The sequence below is a fragment of the Macaca fascicularis genome, chromosome 4 (genome assembly GCF_037993035.2).
Source record: "Macaca fascicularis isolate 582-1 chromosome 4, T2T-MFA8v1.1".
Lineage (NCBI taxonomy): Eukaryota > Metazoa > Chordata > Mammalia > Primates > Cercopithecidae > Macaca > Macaca fascicularis.
In genome coordinates, this window is record NC_088378.1 from 14,813,832 (window position 1) to 14,841,069 (window position 27,238).

A 27,238-nucleotide genomic window follows, 5' to 3' on the forward strand; every position below is an offset into this window, starting at 1 on the left:
CCAGGCAGTGGCTCATACTTGTAATCCCAACATTTTGGGAGGCCAAGGCAAGAGGGCTGTTTGAGGCCAGAGGTTCCAGACCAGCCTGAGCAATAAAGCAAGACCCTGTCTCTACAAATAACTTAAAAATTAGTCAGGTGTGGCGGCATGAGCCTGTGGTCCCAGCTACTTGGGAGGCTGAAATGGAAGGATTGCTTGGGCCTGGGAGGTCAAAGCCACAATGAGTTGTGATGGCACCACTGCACTTCAGGCTGGAAAACAGTGAGTCTCTGTCCCCTCCTCTCAAAAAAAAAAAAAAAAAAGAGACTCATTAAGAAGGTCTCCATAGCAGGGCGTGGTGGCAGATGCCTATAATCTTAGCAATTTGGGAGGCTAAGGCGGGCAGATTGCTTGAGCCCAGGGGCTCAAGACCAGCCTGGGCAACATGGGGAAACCCCGTCTCTTTAAAAAAAAGAAAAAAAGGTCTCTATAAAAACATATTTTACAAGTGTGTGGGATGAGAACTAACTGCGGGCAGATCCCGAGGTCAAGAGATCGAGACCATTCTGGCCAATATGGTGAAACCCCATCTCTACTAAAAATACAAAAATTAGCTTGGCGTGATGGTGCATGTCTGTAGTTCCAGCTACTTGGGAGGCTGAGGCAGGAGAATCACTTGAACCTGGAAGGTGGAGGTTGCAGTGAGCCGAGATCGTACCACTGCACTCCAGCCTGGCAACAGAGGGAGACTCTGTCTCAAAAAAAAAAAAAAAAAAGGAAAAGAAAAAAATGTTATCAAGAGACAGGTAACTAGCATATTGGAAACTAACATTTCTGGCACATGGGACCTATAGCAAGAATGCGTATCTTCCAGTCATGAGTCATGGATTAGGCTGCCCCTCTATTGTGAAGCAATTTTTCAGTAAAAGGAGCAGCATATGAATAATGACTTGGACAAGCTCCCAAGAAGAAACCAGAGTAAAGCTAGGTCTGAGAAAATTATACGGTATATAGCATACATTATATTAATGCTGTTTTCCTACTCACTCCTATTTCTTAATGGCAAAGAAGTGAAATTTAGAGTCTTTAGTTCTATCTAAATTTTACTATTTTTTTATGAATTTTAGTAATACCGAATAAAACTGTACAGGTATTACCTTGGTTTTAAATTTTATGAAAGTGAATCATATAATGCATCATTATAAATTACTTAGTGACTACACTTATGAAAAGCTCTCACCCGTCACATACCCATCCCAGCACACACACACAATGACACCAGAAGGCAATACTCTGCTTTACCTTCTGCTGAAAAGTCTGCTACCTCCAACGCTTGAGGTCCATACACGAAGGCCTCCTGGAATCTATGAACACAGCAGAGGCAAAAGGCAGAGAAGTTTATGTAGATTTAAAGTTACACTGCCCAAAACATAAAATGCCAAATGCCTATCACAAGTCTACATATCTGCCAAGGAACTCAGATTTTAGATTTGACAATGAGCATATCAACAATATACAGGTAACATTCACAATTCATTATATATAATGCAGCTTATTGTATGAAAAGACCAAAAGTTGAGTCTTAACTAATTATATCCTTACCAAAAGAACCAATTTATACTACTGGAAAAACTAATGCAGCAATAAAGTATGAATTTATATACACTGAAAGTAACAATTCAACCTTTTAAATTATGTGAGAGAGCCAATCCATATGCAGTAGTCCCCCCCTTATCTATGCAGGATACGTTCCAAGACCCCCAGTAGCTGCCGGAAATCTGGGATAGTACCAGACACCCTACACACACTGATTTTTTATCTAATAACTAAAATGACTACTAAGTGACAGGGAGTATCTATAGCATGGATATACTGGACAAAGGGATGATTCATGTCCCCAAAGGGACAGAGGAGGACAGTGCTGGACAGCACAAGATTTCATCACACTACTCAAAATGGGTACAATTTAAAACATGAAATCTTTATTTCTGGAATTTTCCATTTAATATTTTCAGACCACAAGTCAGTAACTAAAACAGCAGAAAGCAAAACCACAGATAAAGGGACTGTTATATAAAGAATATAAAACAAATTAAAGGCTGGGCACAGTGGGTCATGCCTGTAATTCCATCACTTTGGGAAGCCAAGGCCGGTGGATTGCTTGCGCTCAGGAGTTCAAGACCAGCGTGGACAACAGGGCGAAACCCCATCTCTACTAAAAATACAAAAACTAGCTGGACATGGCAGTGCACACCTGTAGTCCCAGCTACTTAGGAGGCTGAGGTGGGAGGATCACCTGAGCCCAGGAGGTTGGGGCTGTAGTGAGTCCTGATCACACTACTACACTCCAGCCTGGGTGACAGAGCAAGACCCTGTCTCAAAAGAAATAAAAAAGAGGCTGGGTGTGGTGGCTCACACCTGTAATCCCAGCACTTCAGGAGGCCGAGGCAGGCACATCACAAAGTCAAGAGATCGAGACCATCCTGGCCAACACGGTGAAACCCTGTCTCTACTAAAAATACAAAAATTAGTTGGGTGTGGTGGCAGGCGCCTATAGTCCTAGCTAATCAGGAGGCTGAGGCAGGAAAATTGCTTGAACCCCAGAAGCAGAGGTTGCAGTGAGCCAAGATCGCGCCACTATACTCCAGCCTAGCAACGGGGCGAGACTCCATCTCAAAAAAAAAAAAAAAAAAGAAAAAGAAAAAGAAAAGAAAAAGAAAAAATAAATTAGGTGGAAAAATATACTTCACAAAATAAAGTATGGCAGGCCCCGCAGCTCAAGGTACATTCTCTTCTTAGAACCAGAAATTATTGGGAATATCGTAGAAAAACAATTAAAAACAGACCTAGAAGAGGATAACGTAAAAGGAGAAAGTAGCACTGTAAAGCTATTCTGGTGGCAAGATTTAATTTAATTCTGACAGTAATGTTGAAATACGCAAGGTACTACATATGCTAGGCAGTATGGGAGAAATCTACCTTGTTCCAATGTCATAAAATAAAAATAATCATGAAATATGAAAGGCTTTTCAGAAAACATTCACGCAGAAAAATTAAGGATTTAATCAGGTAAAATATTTAGATCTCAGATTTTATTTCATTCTTTTCTGGTAATAGGGATAAAAGACTACAAAATATAGCTGATATATGAGAAAAATGAATCAGATAAATTTTATCAGCTGTTAAATTTAAAAGAGAGGGGCATATTATCTTTATGGAGTATTTAGAAATCTTTAAAAGTATCATCAAATAATTAGAAAAGAAGGAACAAAGTATTGTCTTAAAACCTGATGACATGTCAAGGAAAAAACAGTATTTTAAAACATTGGCCCTGAAGCCAGGTGACTTGAGTTCAAATCCAAGGTAGCTCATTTAAGTGCTTTGTGACATCAGGCACCTAATCTCTCAGTATAACCTGTGTTGTTCAATGAGGACACCTTCAGCATCTCTCCAATTTATATTGAATATCAGTGAAAAAAGGTTTTTAAAAACGTTATAAATTACAGAATGCTATTTTATGCAAAAATTTAAGCCAGTGCATTCTATTTAAATTAGTGACTTAACAAAAGTTGTTAACTAAGAACCAGAGAAAATAGCCGGGCACGGCAGCTCATGCCTGTAATCCCAGCACTTTGGGAGGCTGAGGCAGGTGGATCAGGAGTTCAAGAGCAGCCTGGCCAACATGGCAAAAACCCCATCTCTACTAAAAATACAAAAATCAGCTGGGCGCAGTGGCACGCACCTGTAATCCCAGCTGCTCGAGAGGCTGAAACAGGTGAATCTCTTGAACCTGAGAGGTGGAGGTTGCAGTGAGCCAAGATCGCGCCATTGCACTCCAGCCTGGGCAACAAGAGCAAAACTCTGTCGCAAAAAAAAAAAAAAAAAAAAAAAAAAACAGAGAAAATATTCCTTGCCCAGCCAGAGAATCTGGGGAGCTATGTGAGGAAGCCCGAAGAAGCACAGCGAAAGTCTGAGATGGCCAAAAGAGCCTAGAATAGTTAGTTTCAAAGCTAAATGGCAGCCAGAAGAGCACAGTCCCCAAGAGATAATTATGTCAAATTACTAATTTAGCAACAAGCCCAGCCTCAGCTGTATCTTCTCTTAATTCCCAAACAGCCTTCTAGACGGCACTCTCCTCTAAAGCAGTGCGTGTGACATTCTGAGTTAAGTGCATTTGACATACTATGTTGAAACACAGTGACTACTTGAATATTACATATAATCCTGAAAACCAAAGAGATAAATTCCCATCCAATAAAACAATAATAGCAGCAAAGGCTTATATAGAATGTTTGATGTGCCAGGCACAATTCTAAGAGTTGTACAAGCACTAACTCATTTGGTCTTCACAACTCTGAGATAGGTACTATTATACTTTAAAGACGAAGAAATGAGACAAAGGGAATTTAAGAAACTTGCCCAAAAGCATGCAGCCAGAAGTGGCAAGTCAAACCCAGACCACTCCCAGAAACATGTTCTTAGTCACCACATCATCCAGCCTATGAAATTAAAATCATAAAACCGGCATCTATCTATATGTAAGAAGCCAAACAATTATACGTGTTCTTAAGTATTCAATCATCTATATATTCCTCAGCATATGCAACATTTTCTCAGAAAATTCCAATTAAAATGTCGTATAAAATATGTAACAAAATGAGAAATGTGTGATATGAAACTAAAAGAAAAATTAGAACTTTTTCAAAACAAAAGGCCTTAAAATTTAAAATCAGTATATCCGAATAACAAATAATATTGGTGTAAGAGTAGCAATACTGAGTATTTCTGTTTTTTAAACTTGCTGCCATTTGGTTATACAACTCACTCAAACATTTTGTAAACTTTAAAATCTCAATACAATAAGATACCACCTCATACCTTATGACGGCTACCATCAAAAAACTAAACAAGGAAAAACTAAAAAAATATAAAAGAACAAGTGTTGGTGAGGATGCAGAAAACCTGGAAGCCTTGTGTACTGTTGGTGGGAGCACAGATTGGTGCAGTTGCTATGGAAAATAGTATAGCGGTTCATCAAAAAAGTAAACACAGAATTACCATATGATCCGGCAGTTCCATTTCTGGGTATGGAGTCAAAAGAACGAAAAGGGCCGGGCGCGGTGGCTCAAGCCTGTAATCCCAGCACTTTGGGAGGCCGAGACGGGCGGATCACGGGGTCAGGAGATCGAGACCATCCTGGCTAACACGGTGAAACCCCGTCTCTACTAAAAAATACAAAAAACTAGGCGGGCGAGGTGGCGGGCGCCTATAGTCCCAGCTACTCGGGAGTCTGAGGCAGGAGAATGGCGTGAACCCGGGAGGTGGAGCTTGCAGTGAGCTGAGATCCGGCCACTGCACTCCAGCCTGGGCGACAGAGTAAGACTCCGCCTCAAAAAAAAAAAAAAAAAAAAAAAAAAAAAAGAACGAAAAGCAGGGACTCAAGGAGATACTTCTACACCCATGTTTGTAGGATGATTATTCACAGTAGCCAAAATGTGGAAGCAATCCAAGCTTCCCTTAACAGGTAAGTGGAGAAACAATTGGTAGCATATACATATAACAGAATATTAGCCATACAAAGGAGGGAAATTCTGACACATGCTACAAGCTTGAAGGCATTATGCTAGGTCAAATAAGCCCTCACAAAAGGACAAACACTACAGATCCCATGTACATGAGGTAGGTACAGTAGTCAAATTCATAGAGACAGAAAGCAGAATATGGTTGCCATGGGCTAGGCTTCGGAAGGGGAGAATGGGGACTTATTCCTTAATAGGTGCAGAGTTCCAGATTTGTAAGATGAAAGAGGTCTGTGGATGGATGGTGGTGATGGTAGCACAATATGAATGTACTCAATGCCACTGAACTGTATACCTAAAAATAGTTAAGATGGTAAATTTCTTGTTATGTGTATTTTATCACAATTTTTTTTTTTTTTTTTTTTTTTGAGACGGAGTCTCGCTCTGTCTCCCAGGCTGCAGTGCAGTGGCCGGATCTCAGCTCACTGCAAGCTCCGCCTCCCGGGTTCACGCCATTCTCCTGCCTCAGCCTCCCGAGTAGCTGGGACTACAGGCGCCCGCCACCTCGCCCGGCTAGTTTTTTGTATTTTTTAGTAGAGACGGGGTTTCACCGTGTTAGCCAGGATGGTCTCGATCTCCTGACGTCGTGATCCACCCGTCTCGGCCTCCCAAAGTGCTGGGATTACAGGCTTGAGCCACCGCGCCCGGCCCACAATTTTTTAAAAAGTAACATGTGCTAAGTATAGAAAATCTAAAAAGGGAATTGCAAAAAGAAACACAAAATTATTTCATCTCCCAAAAAAACACTGTAAACCCGTTTAATGTGTATTGTCATAGAGTTTTTAAAAATCATACTATACTTTTTTAAAAAGGAATTCCTATCAATGTCTTTCTTACAAACATTAATCCTCTTTAGTACTGATTTAATTTTACTAAAAGTTTAATTGGAAGTCTTTTAATTCAAAGGTTAAAATTATTAAAGTATAATTTTTGCCCCACTAAAACAGCTTTGTTATCAAAATAACCACTTGAGTCCTCTAGGTTTCCCAGCAGAATGGCTTTTACTCAGAGTTACCACAGAGTTTCAATTCTTGTATTATTAACCAAACCAGTCTTGTATAAGCAATCACATGTATTACTACTTGGGTAAATTGTACTAAATTGTTCTCCCTACCTCCATTATCCATCCTCTTTGTGGCAAACACTACTGGTTGCCTAGTACACACCCATTCTCCCTCTCTTCCTTAGGAACAGACCGTGGTTTTATTCTGGGTGGCACATATCCAGGTAAAAGTGTACATTTCCCAGCCTTCCTTGCTACTAGGACTGGTCAATAAGCTAGAAGTGGAAGTCACTGGATGAGACACTTACAAGATAGCTACTTAAACGGAACTTAGCTAGAAGAGTCTGTAGCTCAGATACGGTGGATGGCACTCCAGCAGTCATTCTGGACAATAAGGGTAATGGAAGCTGTGCCAAGGGACAGTCAAGCAGACAGAAGGAACTCAGGTCTTTGATGATCCTAGAGTCATCATGCCAAAACTGGACTTCAGTGTGAAAAATAAACCTCTATTTTGTTGAGACCACCTGTTTTGTATTGTAGGTGAACCTAAATCTAATATACCCACCTTTACACTGCTGTATCAGTCATCTTTCTAAAATACAAATCAGAATCGTCAAAATCCTTATCTTGGCACACAGGACCTTTCATTATTCCTTTGACCTCTGTTTATATCTGCAGCCTTACCTCCACCCATAAAGAACCAATTACAGGCTTCTAATACCACCCCGCCTTTGCACAGGTATATACACTCTATTTGGAATAAATGCCCTTCGCAAGGGTCTTTCTCCATGTATCCTTCAAGTCTCAGCTCCTCCAAAAAGCTTTCCTGCTGCACTCACCCTATACACAAGTACAAACAACAAACTCGTGCACCAAATATGAATGGACAATGTTCCTTTGTGCTTACCTTTCTATGAAACTATAATGTAACGTGGGGATGTTTTGGTCTACCTCTGTCATTAAACTGAAAGGCCTTGAGGATAGGAAATCATTTGTAACTCTTTGACTTTCCAAAGCCCTTAGCACAAGGTCTAGACTAGGGCATAAAGAAGAACTCAATAAATGTTAGATGAATAAATGAAGTTCAGAGAAATAGTCATTCTGAAGTACTTCAAAAACCTTGGCTGGGCACAGTGCCTCACGCCTGTAATCCCAGCACTGTGGAAGGCTGAGGCAAGAGGATCACTTGAACTCAGGAGTTTGAGGCCAGCCTGGGCAATATAGTGAGACCCCATCTCTACAATAAATAAATAAAATTTTTAAAACCTCATATTCTCAAGCACTTAAAAGGAGGCCGGGCACTGTGGCTCACACCTGCAATCCCAGCACTTTGAGAGGCTGAGGTGGGCAGATTACCTGAGGTCAGGAGTTTAAGACCAGCCTGGCCAACACATGGTGAAACCCTGTCTCTACAAAAATACAAAAATTAGGCCAGGCACGACGGCTTACACCTGTAATCCCAGCCCTTTGGGAGGCCGAGGCGGGCAGATCACCTGAGGTCAGGTTTTCAAGACCAGCCTGGCCAACATGGCAAAACCCTGTCTCTACTAAAAATATAAAAATTAGCTGGGTGTGGTGGCACACGTCTGTAATCCCAGCTACTCGGAAAGCTGAGACAGGAGAATCACTTGAACCCAGGAGGTGGAGGCTGCAGTTAGCTGAGATGGCGCCACTGCACTCAAGCCTGGGCGACAGAGTGAGACTCCATCTCAAAAAAAAAAAAAAAAAAAAAAAAAAAAATATATATATATATATATATATATATATACACACACACACAAAAATTAGCCAGGCATGGTGGCTTGCACCTGTAATCCTAGCTGCTTGAGAGACTGAGGCAGGAGAATCACTTGAACCTGGGAGGAGGAGGTTGCAGTGAGCTGAGATTGCACCACTGCACTCCAGCTTGGGCAACAGAGTGACATTGTTTCAAAAAAAAAAAAATCACGCTGTTGCCTTCATTTCAAATCACAACACAAATAAAATCTCCTACCAAGGTATATATCAGAAGACATCAGAATTTATTTTAAGACAGTTGGTAATACTTAAATTTCCTTAACTACAAAATACCATTTTTCTTCCAAAACAAACCAAGCTTCCTGAGTGGATAAACCTATCTTTTTCAGTACGGTTGTTCAGCTGTTCAAGAGAAGACAATAGAGAACATGTTACCTCATTTCAAGACATCTCTACAACAAATATTTATTGAGGATCAATTATGTGCCAAGCATTGCACTGCACAATTAAAATACTGAATGATGAGCTGCTTGAAAGAAGAAAGTTCCAAGGTACTATGAATGCAAAGGAGGAGTATCACATCTTCCAGAGATGAGAAAGCAGAGAGGAGGTGGCATTTAGATATACTTTTAAATTTTTTTTTTTTTTTTGAGACGGAGTCTCACGCTGTTGCCCAGGCTGGAGTGCAGTGGCGCGATCTCGGCTCACTGCAAGCTCCGCCTCCCGGGTTCCCGCCATTCTCCTGCCTCAGCCTCCTGAGTAGCTGGGACTACAGGCGCCCGCCACCGCGCCCGGCTAATTTTTTGTATTTTTAGTAGAGACGGGGTTTCACTGTGGTCTCGATCTCCTGACCTTGTGATCCGCCCGCCTCGGCCTCCCAAAGTGCTGGGATTACAGGCTTGAGCCACCGCGCCCGGCCTTAAATTTTTTTAAAGGAAAAATGAAACTCGCAAGAAAGAGATTTTAACTTCTCATTTTTTTATAATCTCAAGTTTGTTCTTAGGTAAGACAGAAGAAGCCAGTGTCTTTTAGTGCCTATTACATAGCACTATGTAGTTCTCTATGGACATTATCTTGATTAACCATCCAAAAAGTTACAAAGAAAGAAAATGTGTGAGATATTAGTGTATTAGTCCATTTTACATTGCTATAAAGGAATACCTCAAACTGGCTAATTTATAAAGAAATGAAGTTTATTTGGCTCATGGTTCTGCAGGCCATATAAGAAACATGGCACCAGCATCTGCTTCTGATGAGGCTTCAGGAAGCTTTCAATCATGGCACAAGGGGAAGGGGAGCCAGTGTGTCACATGGCAACAGAGGGAGTAAGAGAGAGAGGAGGGATATCCCAGATTCTTTTTGTACAACCAGATCTCCCTGGGAACTGACAGAGCAAGAACTCACTCATTACCCAGGACAGCAGCAAGCCAGTCGTAAGGGATCTGCCCCCATGACCCAAACACTTCCCAGTTGGCCCTACCTCCCAACACTGAAGGTCCATTTCCAACCTGATATTTGGAGGGGACAAATATCCAAACTATATCAGACAGTTGCCTGTTCCCAGTGATAAGAAACACAGCAGAACTCGGTGAAAGCAAGACCCGATTTGGGCTGGGTGCAGTGGCTCACACCTCTAATCCTAGCACTTTGGGAGGGCAACGCAGGCAGATGGCTTGAGCTCAGGAGTTCGACACCAATCTGGGCAACACTGTGAAACCCCATCTCTGCAAAAAATACAAAAATTAGCCAGGCGTGTTGCCACATCCTGATAGTCCCACCTACTCAGGAGGCTGAGGTGGGAGGATTGTTTGAGCTCAGGAGGTGGAAGCTGAGGTAAGCCAAGATCATGTCACTGCCTGGGTGACAAAGTGAGACCCTGTCTCAAAAAAAAAAAAACCCTATTGAGAGATACAATCAGTTCTTACTTTAGAGTCCAAGAATCTCTGTCAATAACTTCCCAAAGTGGCTCCCTCACCCCACCTCAATCCCAACTCCCCAGAATAAAAATTTAAAGATTCCAACATAAACTTTGTGAAGTTTAAAAGCTAATGCTACAATTACACACCAAAACAGAAGCAACTTCTCAAAGAAACCTGCTATCCTCAACTAATAAAAGAAACAGAATTAGTTAGAGAAAAGGACATGATATAACAGCTTTTATCTGTCCAAACAAAATTGAATTCTTGCTTGTACCCTCCCCTTCTAAATAAACCTAGAAACACAGGAGGAAAATAAGAACAAAAGGACAGAATTTCCACTCTGAAATCATGCTGCTGGTAAAAACTGCTATTTGTCCCTTTTATGCCTGCTCAAATGATACCACAGTTTGGTCCCAGGTTCTGGGAAATCCAATCAACCCTCCTCCTGGCCACTTATCAGTCCTTCAACCCAGTTGCCTAACTGGACACTGAATCCTAGCTCCTAAAAAAAAAATCCCTTGGACTTTTCCCCAGTTCTGCACCTTTTCTACCCCCACAGCTACCACTAAGAAACAGGTCCTTATCATTTCTTTTTTTTTTTTTTTTTTTTTTTTTTTTTTTTGAGGCGGAGTCTCACTCTGTCGCCCAGGCTGGAGTGCAGTGGCGCGATCTCGGCTCACTGCAAGCTCCGCCTCCCGGGTTCCCGCCATTCTCCTGCCTCAGCCTCCCGAGTAGCTGGGACTACAGGCGCCGCCACCACGCCCGGCTAATTTTTTTGTATTTTTAGTGGAGACGGGGTTTCATTGTGTTAGCCAGGATGGTCTCGATCTCCTGACCTCGTGATCCGCCCGTCTCGGCCTCCCAAAGTGCTGGGATTACAGGCTTGAGCCACCGCGCCCGGCCAGGTCCTTATCATTTCTATTTGGACCTAACAGCCATCTGCTTCCAATGTCATCCAACTTTTGTCCTTTCCACCATCCACATTGCTGCAAAACTGATCACAAAATTCTCCTCTGTAAAACTATACAGCAAACTGTTAAGCAGTGGTTATCTCTAGTGAATGGGATTACAGGGACTTTTCACTGCCTATTTTTTTATTATTTGTTTGCATTTTACAACAAACATGTATTCCCTTTACAATCAGGAAAAAAAATCACTATTTCCATTTTGGGAACAAAAATAATTTATTCCACTTGGAATCTATTACTCTCTTTCTCCATCAGGTTAACACCAAATTCTTTAGCCTGGCACACATTACCATGCTCTCCCTCTCTCTGAAACACATTTTCAACCTCCATCCTGAGTATTTGCTCTAGACATCCTGAATGACTTGCTGTTGTTCTTTCCTTCACTATTTTATACATTTTGCTTCCTCTGCATAGACTACAAAGATGTAACAATAATCTTGAGTCTGTTCCAAATAGGCACTCTATCTCCCACTAATGGCCACCATAAATTATTAATCTAAGAAGAATGAAGTTTCACTTGTTCACCTGCAGCACACTACGCCTACAGTCTGCGGCCTACAGTCCCACCACTACACCAACATACTAAATTCTTTCCTTCTGATCAGCGTGACTGATGTTTTTAAAAGAATAAAATAAAATGACACTTTGCATCCACAGCCTGAGAGATGACATGGGAAGAGGCAGCACAATGCAGAGTACTAACTTTGGGCAGGGGCAGGAACAGCAGACAAATATAGGGCAAGGACCCTTGTTAAATTTGCTGCACAACTTTTCAGAGTATAATTGCTTTACTTGAAGTGTTGGAAATTTCCACATCAAGTAAAAGCACAATAAAGTTAAATTTGAAAAAACTAAGAATATCTGAGCTGGGTGCAGTGGCTCACACCTATAATTTCAGCACTTTGGGAGGCCGAGGCAGGCAGATCACTTGAGGTCAGAAGTTCGAGACCAGCCTGGCTAACATGGTGAAACCCCATCTCTACTAAAAATACAAAAGTCAGCCAGGCGTGGTAGTGCACACCTGTAATCCCAGCTTCTCCAAAGGCTGAGACAGGAGAATCACATGAACCCAGGAGGTGGAAGTTGCAATGAGGCGAGATCATGCCATTGCTCTCCAGCCTGGGCGACAGAGCAAGATTCTGTCCTTAAAAAAAAAAAAAAAAAAAAAAAAAAGGCACTTCCAAACCTAAGTATTAGAGCTTAAACCACAAAACTCTAAGAAGAAAACAAAGCAGTAAATCTTTGCAACCTTGGATCAAGCAGTGGTTTCTTAGAACAAGCAACAAAAGAAAAAAAAGAGATGGATTGGACTTTACCAAAATTAAAAACTTTTGATTCAAAGTGAATCACAAAACCAAAGAAGTGAATCATCAAGAAATTGAAAAGGCAGGCTGGGCACGGTGGCTCACACCCGCTATCCCAGCACTTTGGGAGGCTGAGGCGGGTGGATCACCTGAGGTCAGGAGTTCAAGAAAAGCCTGGCCAACATGGTGAAACCCCGTCTCTACTAAAAATACAAAAATTAGCCGGCGTGATGGTGCACACCTGTAATATCAGCTACTCGGGAGGCTGAGGCAGGAGAACTGCTTGAGCCGGGGAAGAAGAGGCTGCAGCGAACCTCTGCACTCCAGCCTGAGTGACAGAGCAAGACTTCATCTCAAAAAAAAAAAGAAAGAAAAAAGTGAAAAGGCAACTCAAAAAAACAAGAAATATTTGCAAATTATACATCACATAAGAGCATAGTATTAAGAATATAAAAAGAACTCTTACAACAATAAAAATACAACCCAATTTTAAAATGGGCAAAGAATTTGAGTAGGCATTTCTCCAAAGAATATATGCAATGGTCGCTAAGTACACGAAAAAATGCTCAACATCATAAGTTATCAGGGAACTGCAAATCAAAACCACAGTAAGCTACCACTTCATGCCCATGAGGATGACTAAAATCAGAAAGACAGACAATACCATATGCTGACAACGATGTAGAGAACTGAAACCCTCATACACTTCAGGTGGAAATGTGAAATGGTACAGCTGATTTGGGAAAGACGCTGGTAGTTCTTCCAAAGGTTAAACATCCTAACAGTTAACATATTATGCTGCAATTCCACTCCTAGATATATACCCAAGAGAACTGAAAACATATGGCCCAACAAAAACTTCTACAAAAATATTCATATCAGTATTAGTCATAATGGCCTAAAAGTGGAAACAATCAAATGTTCATCAGTTGATGAATGGATAAACACAACATGATATAACCACACAGTCATTTGAAAGAATGATATACCCATACATGCTACAATATGGGCGAACTTTGATTATGCTGAGTAAAAGCAGCAAGACACACAATAACATATATAGTATGATTTCATTTGTACGTAATGTCCAGAATAGAAAAATCCATAGACAAGCCACAAAAAGTTGATTAGAGGATACCAGGGAAATGGGGAGTGACTGCTAATGTGTACAGAGTGTCTGTGGTGATGAAATGTTCTAAAATTAGATAATGGCGATAATTATACAACACTGTGCATATGCTAAAAACCACTGAATTGTCCAAAAAAAAAAAAAAAAAACCCGGCTAGAAGGCCCTAAACATTTAACTAATGGAAAATGCACTAATTCATCCATCAGTCAATATCCTAGAATGTTTATAGAAAAGTACATTCTGACAATTTTTGGTAACCAATTTGCCTTCACCAATCTCCCTTCATTAGAGATCACAGGCAAATACAGTTGATCCTTGAACAATACAGGGCTTAGCGGCGCTTACCCCACACACAGTCAAAACCCACCTACAACTTGACTCCAACAAACTTTACTTATAGCCTACTGTTGACTGGAAACCTCACCAATAACATAAACAGTCAATTAACATATATTTTATATGTTATTTTAATTACATATTGTATTCTTACAATAAAGTAAGCTACAGAAAGAAAATGCTAAGGAAACCATAAGAAAGACAAAATATATTTACTATTCATTAGTAGAAGTGGATCATCATAAAGGTCTTCATCCTCATTGTCTTCACATTGAGTCGACTGAGAAGAAAGAGGGGAGTTGGTCTTGCTGTTTCAAGGATGGCAGAGGCGGAAGAGGTAGAAGGGGAGACCGAAGAGGCAGGCAAACTTAGTGTAACTTTATAGAAATACATCATAGGCCTTGCGCAGTGGCTCATGCCTGTAATCCCAGCACTTTGGGAGGCTGAGACGGGCAGATCACCCGAGGTTGGGAGTTCGCGACCAGCCTGACCAACATAGAGAAAATCTGTCTCTACTAAAAATACAAAATCAGCCGGGCGTGGTGGCACATGCCTGTAATCCCAGCTACTAGGGAGCCTGAGACAGGAGAATCACCTGAACCGGGGAGGCAGAGGTTGTGGTGAGTCGAGATCAAGCCACTGCACTCCACCCTGGGCAACAAGAGCGAAATTCCATCTCAAAAAAAAAAAGAAATAAATACATCATAATTTCTGCCTTTTTTGCTTTTTCATTTCTCTAGAAATGTTTTGGTATGGTACCATTCCTTCTTCCACCATCTGCCTTAGTTTCAGTGTCTGTATCATAGAAGAGTAGATGTTGTAAAAGAAGTCCAAAGCAGCCTAAATAATCAGAACCATTTTGCCAGCTTGTCTAACATCAATTTGTTTCCTGATACTGCTTCTTTTGTGTCTTTTTCCTCATCATCTGGTACTGGTTCAGAAGCACTCATCTCCATCAAGTCATCTATTAATTCCTCTGGTGTGCCATCTATTGGGTCTTTAATTCTCTCAGATCTATATTTTAAAATCCTTCATTCCCCCATCTTTTTTTCCATACCCACAATTTCTTTCATGATTTCCTTAACTGGCTCTGCCATAAACCCTGTGAAGTCATGCACAACATCTGGACACTGTTTTGTCCAGCAGGAATGTATTGTTTTGAGCTTGATGGCTTCTGTGGCTGTAATAATGGCATCTTAAATGGTGTAATCCTTCTAGACTTCATGACGTTCTCCCTATTGGGGTTTTCTTTCATAATGTAGACAATCCTTTCCATAGGGTACCGCGTGTAACAAGCCTTAAAGGTCTTATGACCCACTCATCTACGGGCTAAATTAGAAATGTGTTTGGGGGCAAACAGATCACTTCAACACTTTTGGTGTTGAACTCATTGGGCTATGAGGGATCACGGGATTGTCTAATATCAGAAGAACTTTAAAAGGCAGTCCCTTATGGGCAAGGTACTTCTCCTTAGGGAACAAAGCATTGATGGAACCAATCAAGAAAAAGGGTTCTCATTGTCCAGACTTTCTTTTTGTAAAATGAAAAGACTGGCAGCTGGTGTTTATCTTTTCCTTCCAAGGCTCAGGGGTTCACAGCTTTATAGATAAGGGCAGTCCTAATCATAAACCCAAACTGAATTTGCACACAATGGTAGAATTCTATCCTTCTATCCCTTCTTGCCTTAAATCCTGGGACTTGCTTCATTACTAATAAATGTTCCTTGTGGCATTTTTTCCAGAATAAGGCCCTTTTGTCCGCATTAAAAACCTATTCAGGACCAGGTGCAGTGGCTCACGCCTGTAATCCCAGTACTTTGGGAGGTCGAGACAGGCGGATCACTTGAGGTCAGGAATTCGAGACCAGCCTTGGCCAACATGGTGAAACCCCGTCTCTACTAAAAATATAAAAATTAGCTGGCATGGTGGCGCATGCTTTGTAATCCCAGCTACTCAGGAGGCTGAGGCAGAATCGTTTGAACCCAGGAGGCAGAGTTTACAGTGAGTAGAGATTGTACCACTGCATTCCAGCTTGGGCGACAGAGCAAGGCTCTATCTAAAACAAACAAACATACAAACACCTATTCCAGCAGATATCCTTTCTCCTCAATGATTTTTTTTTTTTTTTTTTTTTGGAATAAGGTCTCACTCTGTCACTCAGGCTGGAGTGCAGTAGAACAATCACAGCTCACTGTAGCCTCTATCTCCTACGCTTAAGTGATTCTCCAACCTCAGCCTCACAAGTAGCTGAGACTCTAGGTAACGTGCCACCATATTTTATTTTATTTCCTTGTAGAGACAGAGTCTGACTATGTTGCCCAAGCTGATCTCGAACTCCTGGGCTCAAGTGATCCTCCTACTTTGGCCAGCCAAAGTGCTGGGATTTACAGGCGTGAGCCATAACACCCAGCAGAAATATTGTTCTGAGCTTTCATAATCCAATGATTTTCTTAATGGCATCTGGGAACGTATCTGCTGCATTTACTGTTATCTTGACTGGGTTTTGCGGGGTTTTTTGGTTTCGTTTTGTTTTGAGACATAGTCTCGCTCTGTTGCCCAGGCTGGAGTACAGTGGCACGATCTTGGCTCACCGTAACCTCTGCCTCCTGGGTTCAAACAATTCTGCCTCAGCCTCCCGAGTAGCTGGGATTACAGTCGTGTGCCACCATACCCGGCTAATTCTTGCATTCTCCAAAAAACTTTATGTGTAAGTGGACCCGCACAGTTCAAATTTTGTTCAAAGGGCAACTGTAGTTTTCATTATCTTTTTTTTTTTTTTTTTTTTTTTTTTTTTTGAGACGGAGTCTCACGCTGTTGCCCAGGCTGGAGTGCAGTGGCGCGATCTCGGCTCACTGCAAGCTCCGCCTCCTGGGTTTACGCCATTCTCCTGCCTCAGCCTCCTGAGTAGCTGGGACTACAGGCGCCCACAACCGCGCCCGGCTAATTTTTTGTATTTTTAGTAGAGACGGGGTTTCACTGTGGTCTCGATCTCCTGACCTTGTGATCCGCCCGCCTCGGCCTCCCAAAGTGCTGGGATTACAGGCTTGAGCCACCGCGCCCGGCCAGTTTTCATTATCTTTATAAATTCTGTTACAGACTTAAATGTTGGGATAGGAGTTAGAAAACCCAATATATAGCTATTCATGTACTCAACACCAATATATCAGATGCTGAAACATATCATATGATATTAAGGATGGCACTGTATATTTCTGGACTGCTTCTGAGGCAAGCAATTTGAACCATAAAGATTCCACATAGCCCTAAAAGCTTACGTTGTGTTTATACTGCTACCCATAAGTACATCCAAGAGGATATTTTTAAGTTTTTAATTATATAGGTTCCTAGGCTGGGCATGGTGGCTCACGCCTGTAATCCCAGCACTTTGGGAGGCGGAGGCAGGTAAACCACTTGAGGTCTGGAGTTCAAGACCAGCCTGGCCAACATGGAGAAAACCTGTCTCTATGAAAAATAGAAAAATTAGCCCAGTGTGGTGGCAGGTGCCTGTAATCCCAGCTACTGGGGAGGCTGAGGCATGAGAATCACTTGAACCTGGGAGGCAGAGGTTGCAGTGAGCCAAGATCACACCATTACACTCTAGCCTGGGTGACAGAGCAAGACTCTGTCTCAAAAAATAATAAAATAAAATAAAAAATAAATATAAATTATATAGGTTATTAAAACTCCTACTTTATGTAAATCAATGTAGTAATAAGAAATATTGATCCACTGATCACTTTGAAATTTATAATAAGGATCATGATAAAGTCAAAAATTAATTACATTTTGATTTACATACGCTTTCCTATCCCTCTGCATATTTCTACTTTAGAAAGTTCTGTCTCTCAGAAAAACAAAGTTTTTAAAACTGGACATCTGTTGATCATAGTGCTATTTATAATAATAAAAAGTTATAAATAAGCATCGATCAACAGAGTAAATGGTTAAACAAATAAATGTACACGTATACAGACTATAGTTATTAAAAATGTTGAACAACGGCCGGGCACAGTGGCTCACGCCTGTAATCCCAGCACTTTGGGAGGCCGAGCCAGGTGGATCACGAGGTCAGGAGATCAAGACCATCCTGGCTAACACGATGAAACCCCGTCTCTACTAAAAATACAAAAAATGAACCGGGCTTTGTGACAGGCGCCTATAGTCCCAGCTACTCGGGAAGCTGAGGCAGAAGAATGGTGTGAACCTGGGAGGCAGAGGTTGCTGTGAGCCGAGATCGCACCACTGCACTCCAGCCTGGGCGACAGAGCGAGACTCAGTCTCAAAAAAATAAATAAAATAGGCCGGGCGCGGTGGCTCAAGCCTGTAATCCCAGCACTTTGGGAGGCCGAGACGGGCGGATCACGAGGTCAGGAGATCAAGACCATCCTGGCTAACACGGTGAAACCCCATCTCTACTAAAAAATACAAAAAACTAGCCGGGCGAGGTGGCGGGCGCCTGTAGTCCCAGCTACTCGGGAGGCTGAGGCAGGAGAATGGCGTAAACCCGGGAGGCGGAGCTTGCAGTGAGCTGAGATCCGGCCACTGCACTCCAGCCTGGGCGACAGAGCGAGACTCCGTCTCAAAAAAAAAAAAAAAAAAAAAAAAGAGGAAAATAAACACCTTATTGGTATAATATTGATTGGTTTTTCTGTTGCACAAAGCCAGAATGACAAATCCAAACACGATAAACACCAGAGTGGTGTTCTTCCCAGGTTGTTTGTTTGTTTGTTTGTTTGGAGATGGAGTCTCGCTCTGTCACCCAGGCTGGAGTGCGGTGGCGCAATCTCAGCTCACTGCAACCTCTGTCTCCCAAGTTCAAGCAATTCTCCTGTCTCAGCCTCCCGAGTAACTGGGACTAAGGGCGCCCGCCACCACGGCCGGCTAACTTTTGTATTTTTAGTAGAGACGGGGTTCCACCATATTTGGTCAGGCTGGTCTCGAACTCCTGACATCAGGTGATCCACCCGCCTTGGCCTCCCAAAGTGCTAGGATTACCTGTGAGCCACCGCGCCTGGCCTGTTCTTCCCAGTGTTAAATGACAGCTAGATCTGCATTCTCCTCCCTTTTTTTTTTTTTTTTTTTTTGAGACAGGGTCTCACTCTGTCGCCAGACTGGAATGCAGCAGCATTGTCTTGGCTCACTGCAACCTTTGCCTCCCAGGTTCAAGCAATTCTCCTGCCTCAGCCTCCCGAGTAGCTGGGACTACAGACATATGCCACCATGCCCAGCAAATTTTTTTTGTATTTTTAGTAGGGACGGGGTTTCACCATCTTAGTCAGGATGGTCTCAATCTCATGACCTCGTGATCCACCCGCCTCAGCCTCCCAAAGTGCTGGGATTACAGGGGTGAGCCACCACACCCGGCCTGATATTTTTCAAAATGCTTTTAATAATTTCTACACCAAAACACAACATGAAACTTTGTTTATTCTTCACTACTTTTCAAAGTAACATATATATCTGTGAAAAAAATTACCCATTATTCCAATAAAAATTAACAACAGGAAATTAAGATGACTAGAAAACTTCCTGGTAAATTATATTGTAGAACATATCTTTAACATAAACGTAGAAAAATGTGGATGACAAGATTACATAAAAATAAAATATTCCAAGGAAAACTTGCTGCTGTCTTGTTTTGTTTTTGTGACAGGGTCTCAGTCTGTCACCAAAGCTTGAGTGCAGTGGTATGATCACAGCTCACTGTAGCCTCAACTTTCCCTGGCTCAGGTGCTTCTCCCACCTCAGCCTCCTGAGTAGCTGGGACTACAGCTGCATGTCACCACACTTGGCTAATTTTTATATTTTTTGTAGAGACAGGGTTCCCCCGTGTTGCCCAGGCTAGTACGGAACTCCTGGGCTCAAGCAATCCACAGACCTCAGCCTCCCAAAGTGCTGGGATTACAGGTGGGAGCCACCATGCCCAGCACAAACTTTCGGCTTTTTAATAAGTCAAAAATACTTACCAACTATAAAGTGGGTAAAGACTAGTGAGGCTGGAAGAGGGGTGGTACCTCAACCACGAACTACAGGTCCTAGGAGCTAAGAGATATGTAAATTGTAAGGCTGGTCAGCTCTTTAGCTCAGATAGAGGAAAATCATGGAGAAAACAGCTCTAACTACTATCACGCTGAAGCAGAAACCATTTCAACTGTCAAATTGTGATAAAGAACATTCACAGCCACTGAGGTCGGGATGAGGGGCACTTTTTACGTATTGTTAGTAGTAGTGGAGAAAACGATATATGAAAAAAATTAGGTTATATATACTAAGAGGCTTAAGCAACTAATACCCTTTAACACAGCAAATTAATTGATAAGACACTATTTTAAGGAAAGAATTAGATATAAAGACCAAGATTTAGACACAACAACAGCTATTAGTATTACATATATTATCAAAATATTAGGAAAAACTTAAATGTTCAACAAGCAGAAAGGACTCAGTAAAGCACTGCATATTCATATAATAAGAGTATAAACATCCACTAAAAATCAAGTTCTTAAAGAAAAATTCGATAATATAAACACTGATCATATCTAAAGTTAGAGAATCTCAAACTCATTCACAGTACCCTTAGTATCTTAGTTTGTTCACAGGACCCTAGGTCAAAGGAAATACCTGATGATTCCAATCATTACATAATTAGGTAAAGTAATTTAGTAAGTACTTATGTCCAAACAACATATAATTATTTTAAAATAAAATACAGGCTGCCAGGCACTGTGGCTCACACTTGTAATCCCAGTACTTTGGGAGGCCGAGGCGGGAGGATCACGAGGTCAAGAGATCGTGACCATCCTGGCCAACATGGTGAAACCCTGTCTGTACAAAAAACACAAAAAATTAGCTGGGCATGGCAATGCGCGCCTGTAGTCCCAGCTACTTGGGAGACTGAGGCAGGAGAATCACTAGAACCCAGGAGGCGGAGGCTGCAGTGAGCTGAGATTGTGCCACTGCACTCCAGCCTGGCGACAGAGTGAGATTCCGTCAAATAAACAAACAAACAAACAAATAAATAAATAAAAATACAGGCTGGGAGTGGTGGCACATGCTTGTAATGCTAGCACTTTGGGAGGCTGAGGTGGCTGGACTGTTTGAGCTCGAGAGTTTGAGACCAGTCAACACAACATGGTGTGACCCCCATCTCTACAAAAACTACAAAACTTAGCTGGGCATGGTGGCATGCACTTTCCAGCTACTCGGAAGGCTAAAATCAGAAGATGGCTTCAGCCCAGGAGGCTGAGGTTGCAGTGAGCTAAGATCATATCACTGCACCCCAGCCTGAGCAATATAGTGAGACCCTGTTTCAAATAAATAAATAAATAAAAATAAAATACACATAAATTGATATTTGCCTCAGCTGTGAGAAAAAATACACATATATGGCCGGGCATGGTGGCTCACGCCTGTAATCCCAGCACCTTTGGAGGCTGAGGTGGAAGAATCACGAGGTCAGGAGTTTGAGACCAGCCTGACCAACATGGTGAAACCCCGCTTCTACTAAAAAATACAAAAATTAGCTGTGTGTGGTGGTGGGTGCCTATAATCCCAGATACTTGGGAGGCTGAGGCAAGAGAATCGTTTGAACCCGGGAGGCGGAGATTGCAGTGAGCTGAAATCATCGTGCCATTGCACTCCAGCCTGGGCAACAGGATAAGACTCCATCTCAAAAAAGATAGACAGATAGACAGATAGATAGATAGATAGATAGATAGATAGATAGATAGACAGACAGACAGACAGATAGATAGATAGAACAATAAATATAAAATAAAATAAAAAATAATTTTAAAATTACAAAAACATTTACAGAAAAAAGTATAAAATCAAAAAGAGGAAGAGGGTTGGGCATGGTGGCTCACGCCTAAAATCCCAGCACTTTGGGAGGTGGAGGCAGGTGGATTACTTGAGCTCCATAGTTCAAGATCAGCCTGGGCTATGTAGTAAAACCGCATCTCTACAAAAAAAACACAAAAATCAGCCAGGCGTAGTGGCACATACCTGTTGTCCTAGCTACTTGGGAGGCTGAGGTGGGAGGATCACCTGAGCCCAGCGAGGTCGAGGCTGCATCACTGCTCTCCAGCCTGAGCAACAGAGTGAGACCGTGTCCCAAAACAAAAAAAAAAAGAAGAGCGAAGAAAAAAATAGCCAAGTGCAGTGGCTCACACCTGTAATCCCAGCACTTTGGGAGGCCAAGGTGGATGGATAATTTGAGGTCAGGAGTTCGAGACCAACCTGGCCAACATAGTGAAATCCTGTCTCTACTAAAAATACAAAAAAAATTAGCCAGGCATGGTGGCACACACCTGTAATCCCAGCTACTCAGGAGACTGAGGCACAAGAATTGCTTGAACCCAGGAGGCAGAGGCTGCAGTGAGCCAAGATTGTGCCACTGCACTCCACCCAACGCAACAGAGCAAAACTCCGTCTCAAAAAAAAAAAGAAAAAAATACACATAAATTGAAATAAGAAATTGGATTTTTGGCTGGGAGCAGTGGTTCACGCCTATAATCCCACCACTTTGGGAGGCCGAGGCGGGTGGATCACAGGGTCATGAGTTCAAGATAAGCCTCGCCAAGATAGTGAAACCCTGTCTCTGCTAAAAATACAAAAATTACCCCGGCGTGGTGGCAGGTGCCTGTAATCCCAGGTACTCGGGAGGCCGAGGCAAAAGAATCACTTGAACCTGGGAGGCCGAGGTTGCAGTGAGCCCAGATCGCACCACTGTACTCCAGCCTGGGCGACAAGAGTGAGACTCTGTCTCCAAAAAAAAAAAGAAACTTCCCAGAAACAACAAGATATACTAGAAGACATGAAGCAATAGTTTTGAATGTTAAGAAAAAAATTATTCTTAATATTTAATTATTAATTCAGCCAGACTTATGAGAACAAAATACATTATCAGACATGCAAGAACTCAGAAAATCTACACATCCTATATGAAAATGCTACTTAAAAAGATATCCTCAGCCAGGCACAGTGGCTCATGCCTGTAATCCTAGTACTTTGGGAGGTCGAGGCAGGCAGATCACCTGAGCCCAAGAGTTTAAGACCAGTCTGGGCAACATGGCAAAACTCTGTCTCTTCAAAAAATATGAAATTTAAATTTAAAAATATGAAAATTAGCCAGGCGTGGTAGTGGGTGCCTTTAAGCCCAGCTACTCAGGAGGCTGAGGTGGGAGGATCACCTGAGCCAGGAGGTTGGGGGTGCAGTGAGCCATGATCATGCCACTGCACTCCAAACTGGGTGTTAAGAATAAAACCAAACTGTCTTCAAAAAAAAAAAAAAAAAAAGACATCCTCATCTAAAAACAACCAAAAGCAAGAATCCAAGAAAAACCACACATAGGATATAAAGAAAAACTACTAGCTGAATATGACCCAGAAGACTTGAAGAAAAGGCAGAATAAATTAACATCAACAATTAGATCTTAATACCTGGAATACTGCTTCAAGCTGCACTTTTTTAATACAGTCATCCCTCAGTATGGTGTGGGGAGGAGTATGTGGACCATGTGGTTGGTTTCAGTTCCTTCAAAACCAAAATCCAAGAATGCTCAAGTCCCTGATATAAAACGGCACCATATTTGCATATAACCTATATGTATCCTCTCGTATACTTTAAATCATCCCTATATTACTTATAATACTTAATACAACGTAAAAACTTTATAAATAGTTATGCTGGGTTTATTTGCATTATTTTTTATTGTCTGGGAGTTTTTTCTAATTTTTTTTTTTTTGGAGTTTTTTCTAATTTTTAATTTTTTTTTCTCAGCTCACTGCAGCCTCAACCTCCCCAGCTCAAGTGATCTTCCCACCTCAGCCCCCAAGTTAGCTGGGACCACAGACATGCACCACTATACCCAGCTAGTTTTTTGTTTACTTTTTTGTAGAGACGAAGTCTCACTATATTGCTCAGGCTGGCCTTGAACTCCTGAGCTCAAGCAATCCACCCGCCTAGACCTCCCAAAGTGCTGGAATTACAGGTGTGAGCCACAGCATCCAACCTTGAATATTTTCAACACACAGTTGATTGAATCTGTGGATGCACAACCTATAGATAGAGAGGGCTGACGGTACTAAAGATTACATTTCCTTCTCCACGAGTCTCAACATACTAATCTACTCAGCAGTAAATAAATTTTAAAATCATAGTATTTCAATGCTGTTGAATGCTTTAAATGTTCACTTTTTAGAATCAACCCATGGACAAAAGAGCATTGAATACACCAAAATACTACAAACATTATTACTAACATTATACTTTAAAAATTGGGAAGTAGCAATAAAGAGTGGGAAAGATGTATTACCTCCTTTAACATTCATGTTAGAAAGACACAATCTCTAAAGATTGAACCAGGAAGAATTTGAAACCCTGAACAGACCAATATCAAGTTATGAAATAGAATCAGTAATTAAAAGCCTACCAACCAAAAATAGCCCTGGACCAGATGGATTCACAGTTGAATTCTGCCAGACATACAAAGAAGAGCTGGTACCAAGCCTACTGAAACTATTCCAAAAAATCAAGGAGGGAAGATTCCTCCCTAATTTATTCTACAAAATCAGTATCATCCTGATACTAAAATCTGGCAAAGATACAACAAACAGAGAAAAGTACAGGCCAATATCCCTGATGAACGTAGATGCAAAAATCCTCAACAAAATACAAACCAAATCCAGCAGCACATTGAAAAGATAATTCACTACGATCAAGTGGGCTTTATTCCTGGGATGCAAGGATGGTTCAACATATACAAATGAAGAAATGTGATTCACCACATAAACAGAAATAAAAACAAAAACCATACGATCATCTCAGTAAGCACAGAAAAAGCATGTGACAAATCTAACATTCCCTTCATGACAAAAATGCTCAACAAACTAGGCACTGAAGGAACATAGCTCAAAATAATAAGAGCCATCTATGACAAACCCACAGCCAACACCATACTGAAAGAGCAAAAGTTGGATGCATTCCCCCAAGAACTGGAACAAGACAAGGATGCCCACTCTCACCACCCCTATTCAATACAGTATTGGAAGCCCTAGCCAGAGCAATCAGGCGAGAGAGAGAGAAATGAAAGGCATCCAAACAGGAAAAGAGGAAGTCAAATTATCTATTTACTGATAATATGATCCTGCACCTAGAAAACCCTAAAGATTCCTTCAAAAGACTCCAAGACCTGATAAACGACTTCAGTACAGTTTCACAATAAAAAATCAACATATAAAAAGCAACCGCATTTCTATACACCAATAACATTCAAGCTGAGAACCAAACCAAGAATGCAATCTTGGCTGGGGGCTAGGGGAGGGAGCTGGCTCACACCTGTAATTAGCAGCACTTTGGGAGGCCAAGGTGGGAGAACTGCTTGAGCCCAGGAGTTCAAGATCAGCCTTGATAACACAGTGAGACTCTGTCTCCACAAAAAATTTAAAAATTAGCCAGGCTTAGTGGTGTACACCTGTGGTCCCAGCTACTCAAGAGGCTGAGGTGGGGGAATTGCTTAGGCCCAGGAGATTGAGGCTGCACTGAGCCATGATCACGCCACTGCACTCCAGCCTCAGTGACAGAGCGAAACACTGTCTCAAAAAAATAAAATAAGTAAGTTATTCTAAATATTTTAAAATAAGAAAAAGACAACCCTATTAAAAAGTGGGCAAAGGACACGAATGGACACTTCTCAAAAGAAGACATACAGGTAGCCAAAAAACATGGGAAAAAATGTTCAACATCACTAGTCATCAGAGAAATACAAATTAAAACCACAGTGAGATACCGTCTTACACCAGTCAGAATGGCTATTATCAAAAATAAAAAACAAGAGACGTTGGCAAGGTTGAGGAGAAAAGGGAACACTTATATACTGTTGGAGGGAATATAAACTAGTTTAGCCCCTGTGGAAAGCAGTTTGGAGATTCCTCAAAGAACCAAAAATAGAATTACCATTTGACCCAGTAATCCCATTACTAGGTATCTACCCAGAGGTAAAGAAATCATTCTACCAAAAAGACACCTGCATTCGTATGTTTATCATAACACTATTCACAACAGCAAAGTCATGGAATCCTCCTTGGTGTCTAACAACAGTTAAAAAGAAAATGTGGTATATATACACCACGAAATACTATGCAGCCATAAAAAAGAATGAAATCACATCCTTTGCAGCAACATGGGTTGGGCTGGAGGCCATTATCCTAAGTGAAATAAGAAAACAGAAAATTAAATACCACACATCCTCACTTATAAGTGGGAGCTAAACAATGGGTACACACAGACATAAAGATGTGAACAACAGACACCGGGGACTCCAAAAGGGGGAAAACAGAAGGGAATGGGTTGAAAAACTACTTACTGGGTACTATGTTCACTATTTGGGTGATGGGTTCAACAGAGGCCCAAACTCAGCATTATGCAATATACCCATGCAACAACCCTGCACATGTATCCCCAAATCTAAAATCTAAAAGAAGAAAAAAATTCACATTGGGAAGATCAGAGATAATATCTAAACTAATAAATAATGAAAAAGAAATTTAAGTTTATAATTTAAAGCCATAAAAGTATTTACTAGAGGCTGGGCATGGTGGCTCACACCTGTAATCCCAGTACTTTGGGAGGCCGAGGTGGGCGGATCACAAGGTCAGGAGATCGAGACCATCCTGGCGAACACGGTGAAACCCCGTTTCTACTAAAATTACAAAAAATTAGCCAGGCATGGTAGCGGGCACCTGTAGTACCAGCTACCCGGGAGGCTGAGGCAGGAGAATGGTGTGAACCCGGGAGGCGGAGGTTGCAGTGAGCCGAGATCACGCTACTGCACTCCAGCCTGGGCGACAGAGGCAGACTTTGTCTCAAAAAAAAAAAAAAAAAAAAGGTATTTACTAGAAACAAATTAAAATAGAAGTAATAAATTTGAAGGTTAGGATGAGAAAAGGGAAAACAATAGAGGTAGTGGGATTTCACAATATTGCTCAGCCTCTCTGATGGAAACTTAACAAAAACTGCCTAAAATTGATAAATCAAGAAGCAGAATTATATGTATATTATTTAAAGTTATAATGGTAAGCAACAGTAAGCAACAGCAAAACTTACACAGAAATGGTTAACACTGGTTACCTCTGAGATGTGACAAGGACGGTCTCCGGCACAGACAGTGAGAAGGAAGGCTTTTACTTTTTTTTTTGAGACGGAGTCTTGTTCTGTCGCCCAGGCTGGAGTGCAGTGGTGCAATTTCGGCTCATTGCAAGCTCCACCTCCCGAGTTCACACCAT

General features: G+C 41.6%; 1 protein-coding gene and 1 long non-coding RNA gene across 11 annotated transcripts in view; one reads left to right on the plus strand and one right to left on the minus strand.

The window, feature by feature from the left end:
- CDK19 (cyclin dependent kinase 19) overlaps positions 1-27,238 on the minus strand; it is a 216,999-nt gene that overhangs the window by 177,261 nt on the left and 12,500 nt on the right. For 2 of the 10 annotated variants that reach the window (XM_074036885.1, XM_005551588.5), the window contains exon 2: positions 1,282-1,343. The exons of 7 other annotated variants lie outside the window; for them this stretch is intronic. The gene's annotated coding sequence lies outside the window, so the exon portion shown is untranslated. Of the gene's footprint in view, positions 1-1,281; positions 1,344-14,171; positions 26,571-27,238 lie in introns of those variants that run through there. One more of the 10 variants, XM_045391657.3, reaches the window with a different exon arrangement.
- On the plus strand, positions 10,268-12,014 carry LOC141410040 (uncharacterized). The gene is made up of 2 exons (XR_012433352.1): positions 10,268-10,793; positions 11,123-12,014. It is a non-coding gene; the product is annotated as an uncharacterized lncRNA (long non-coding RNA).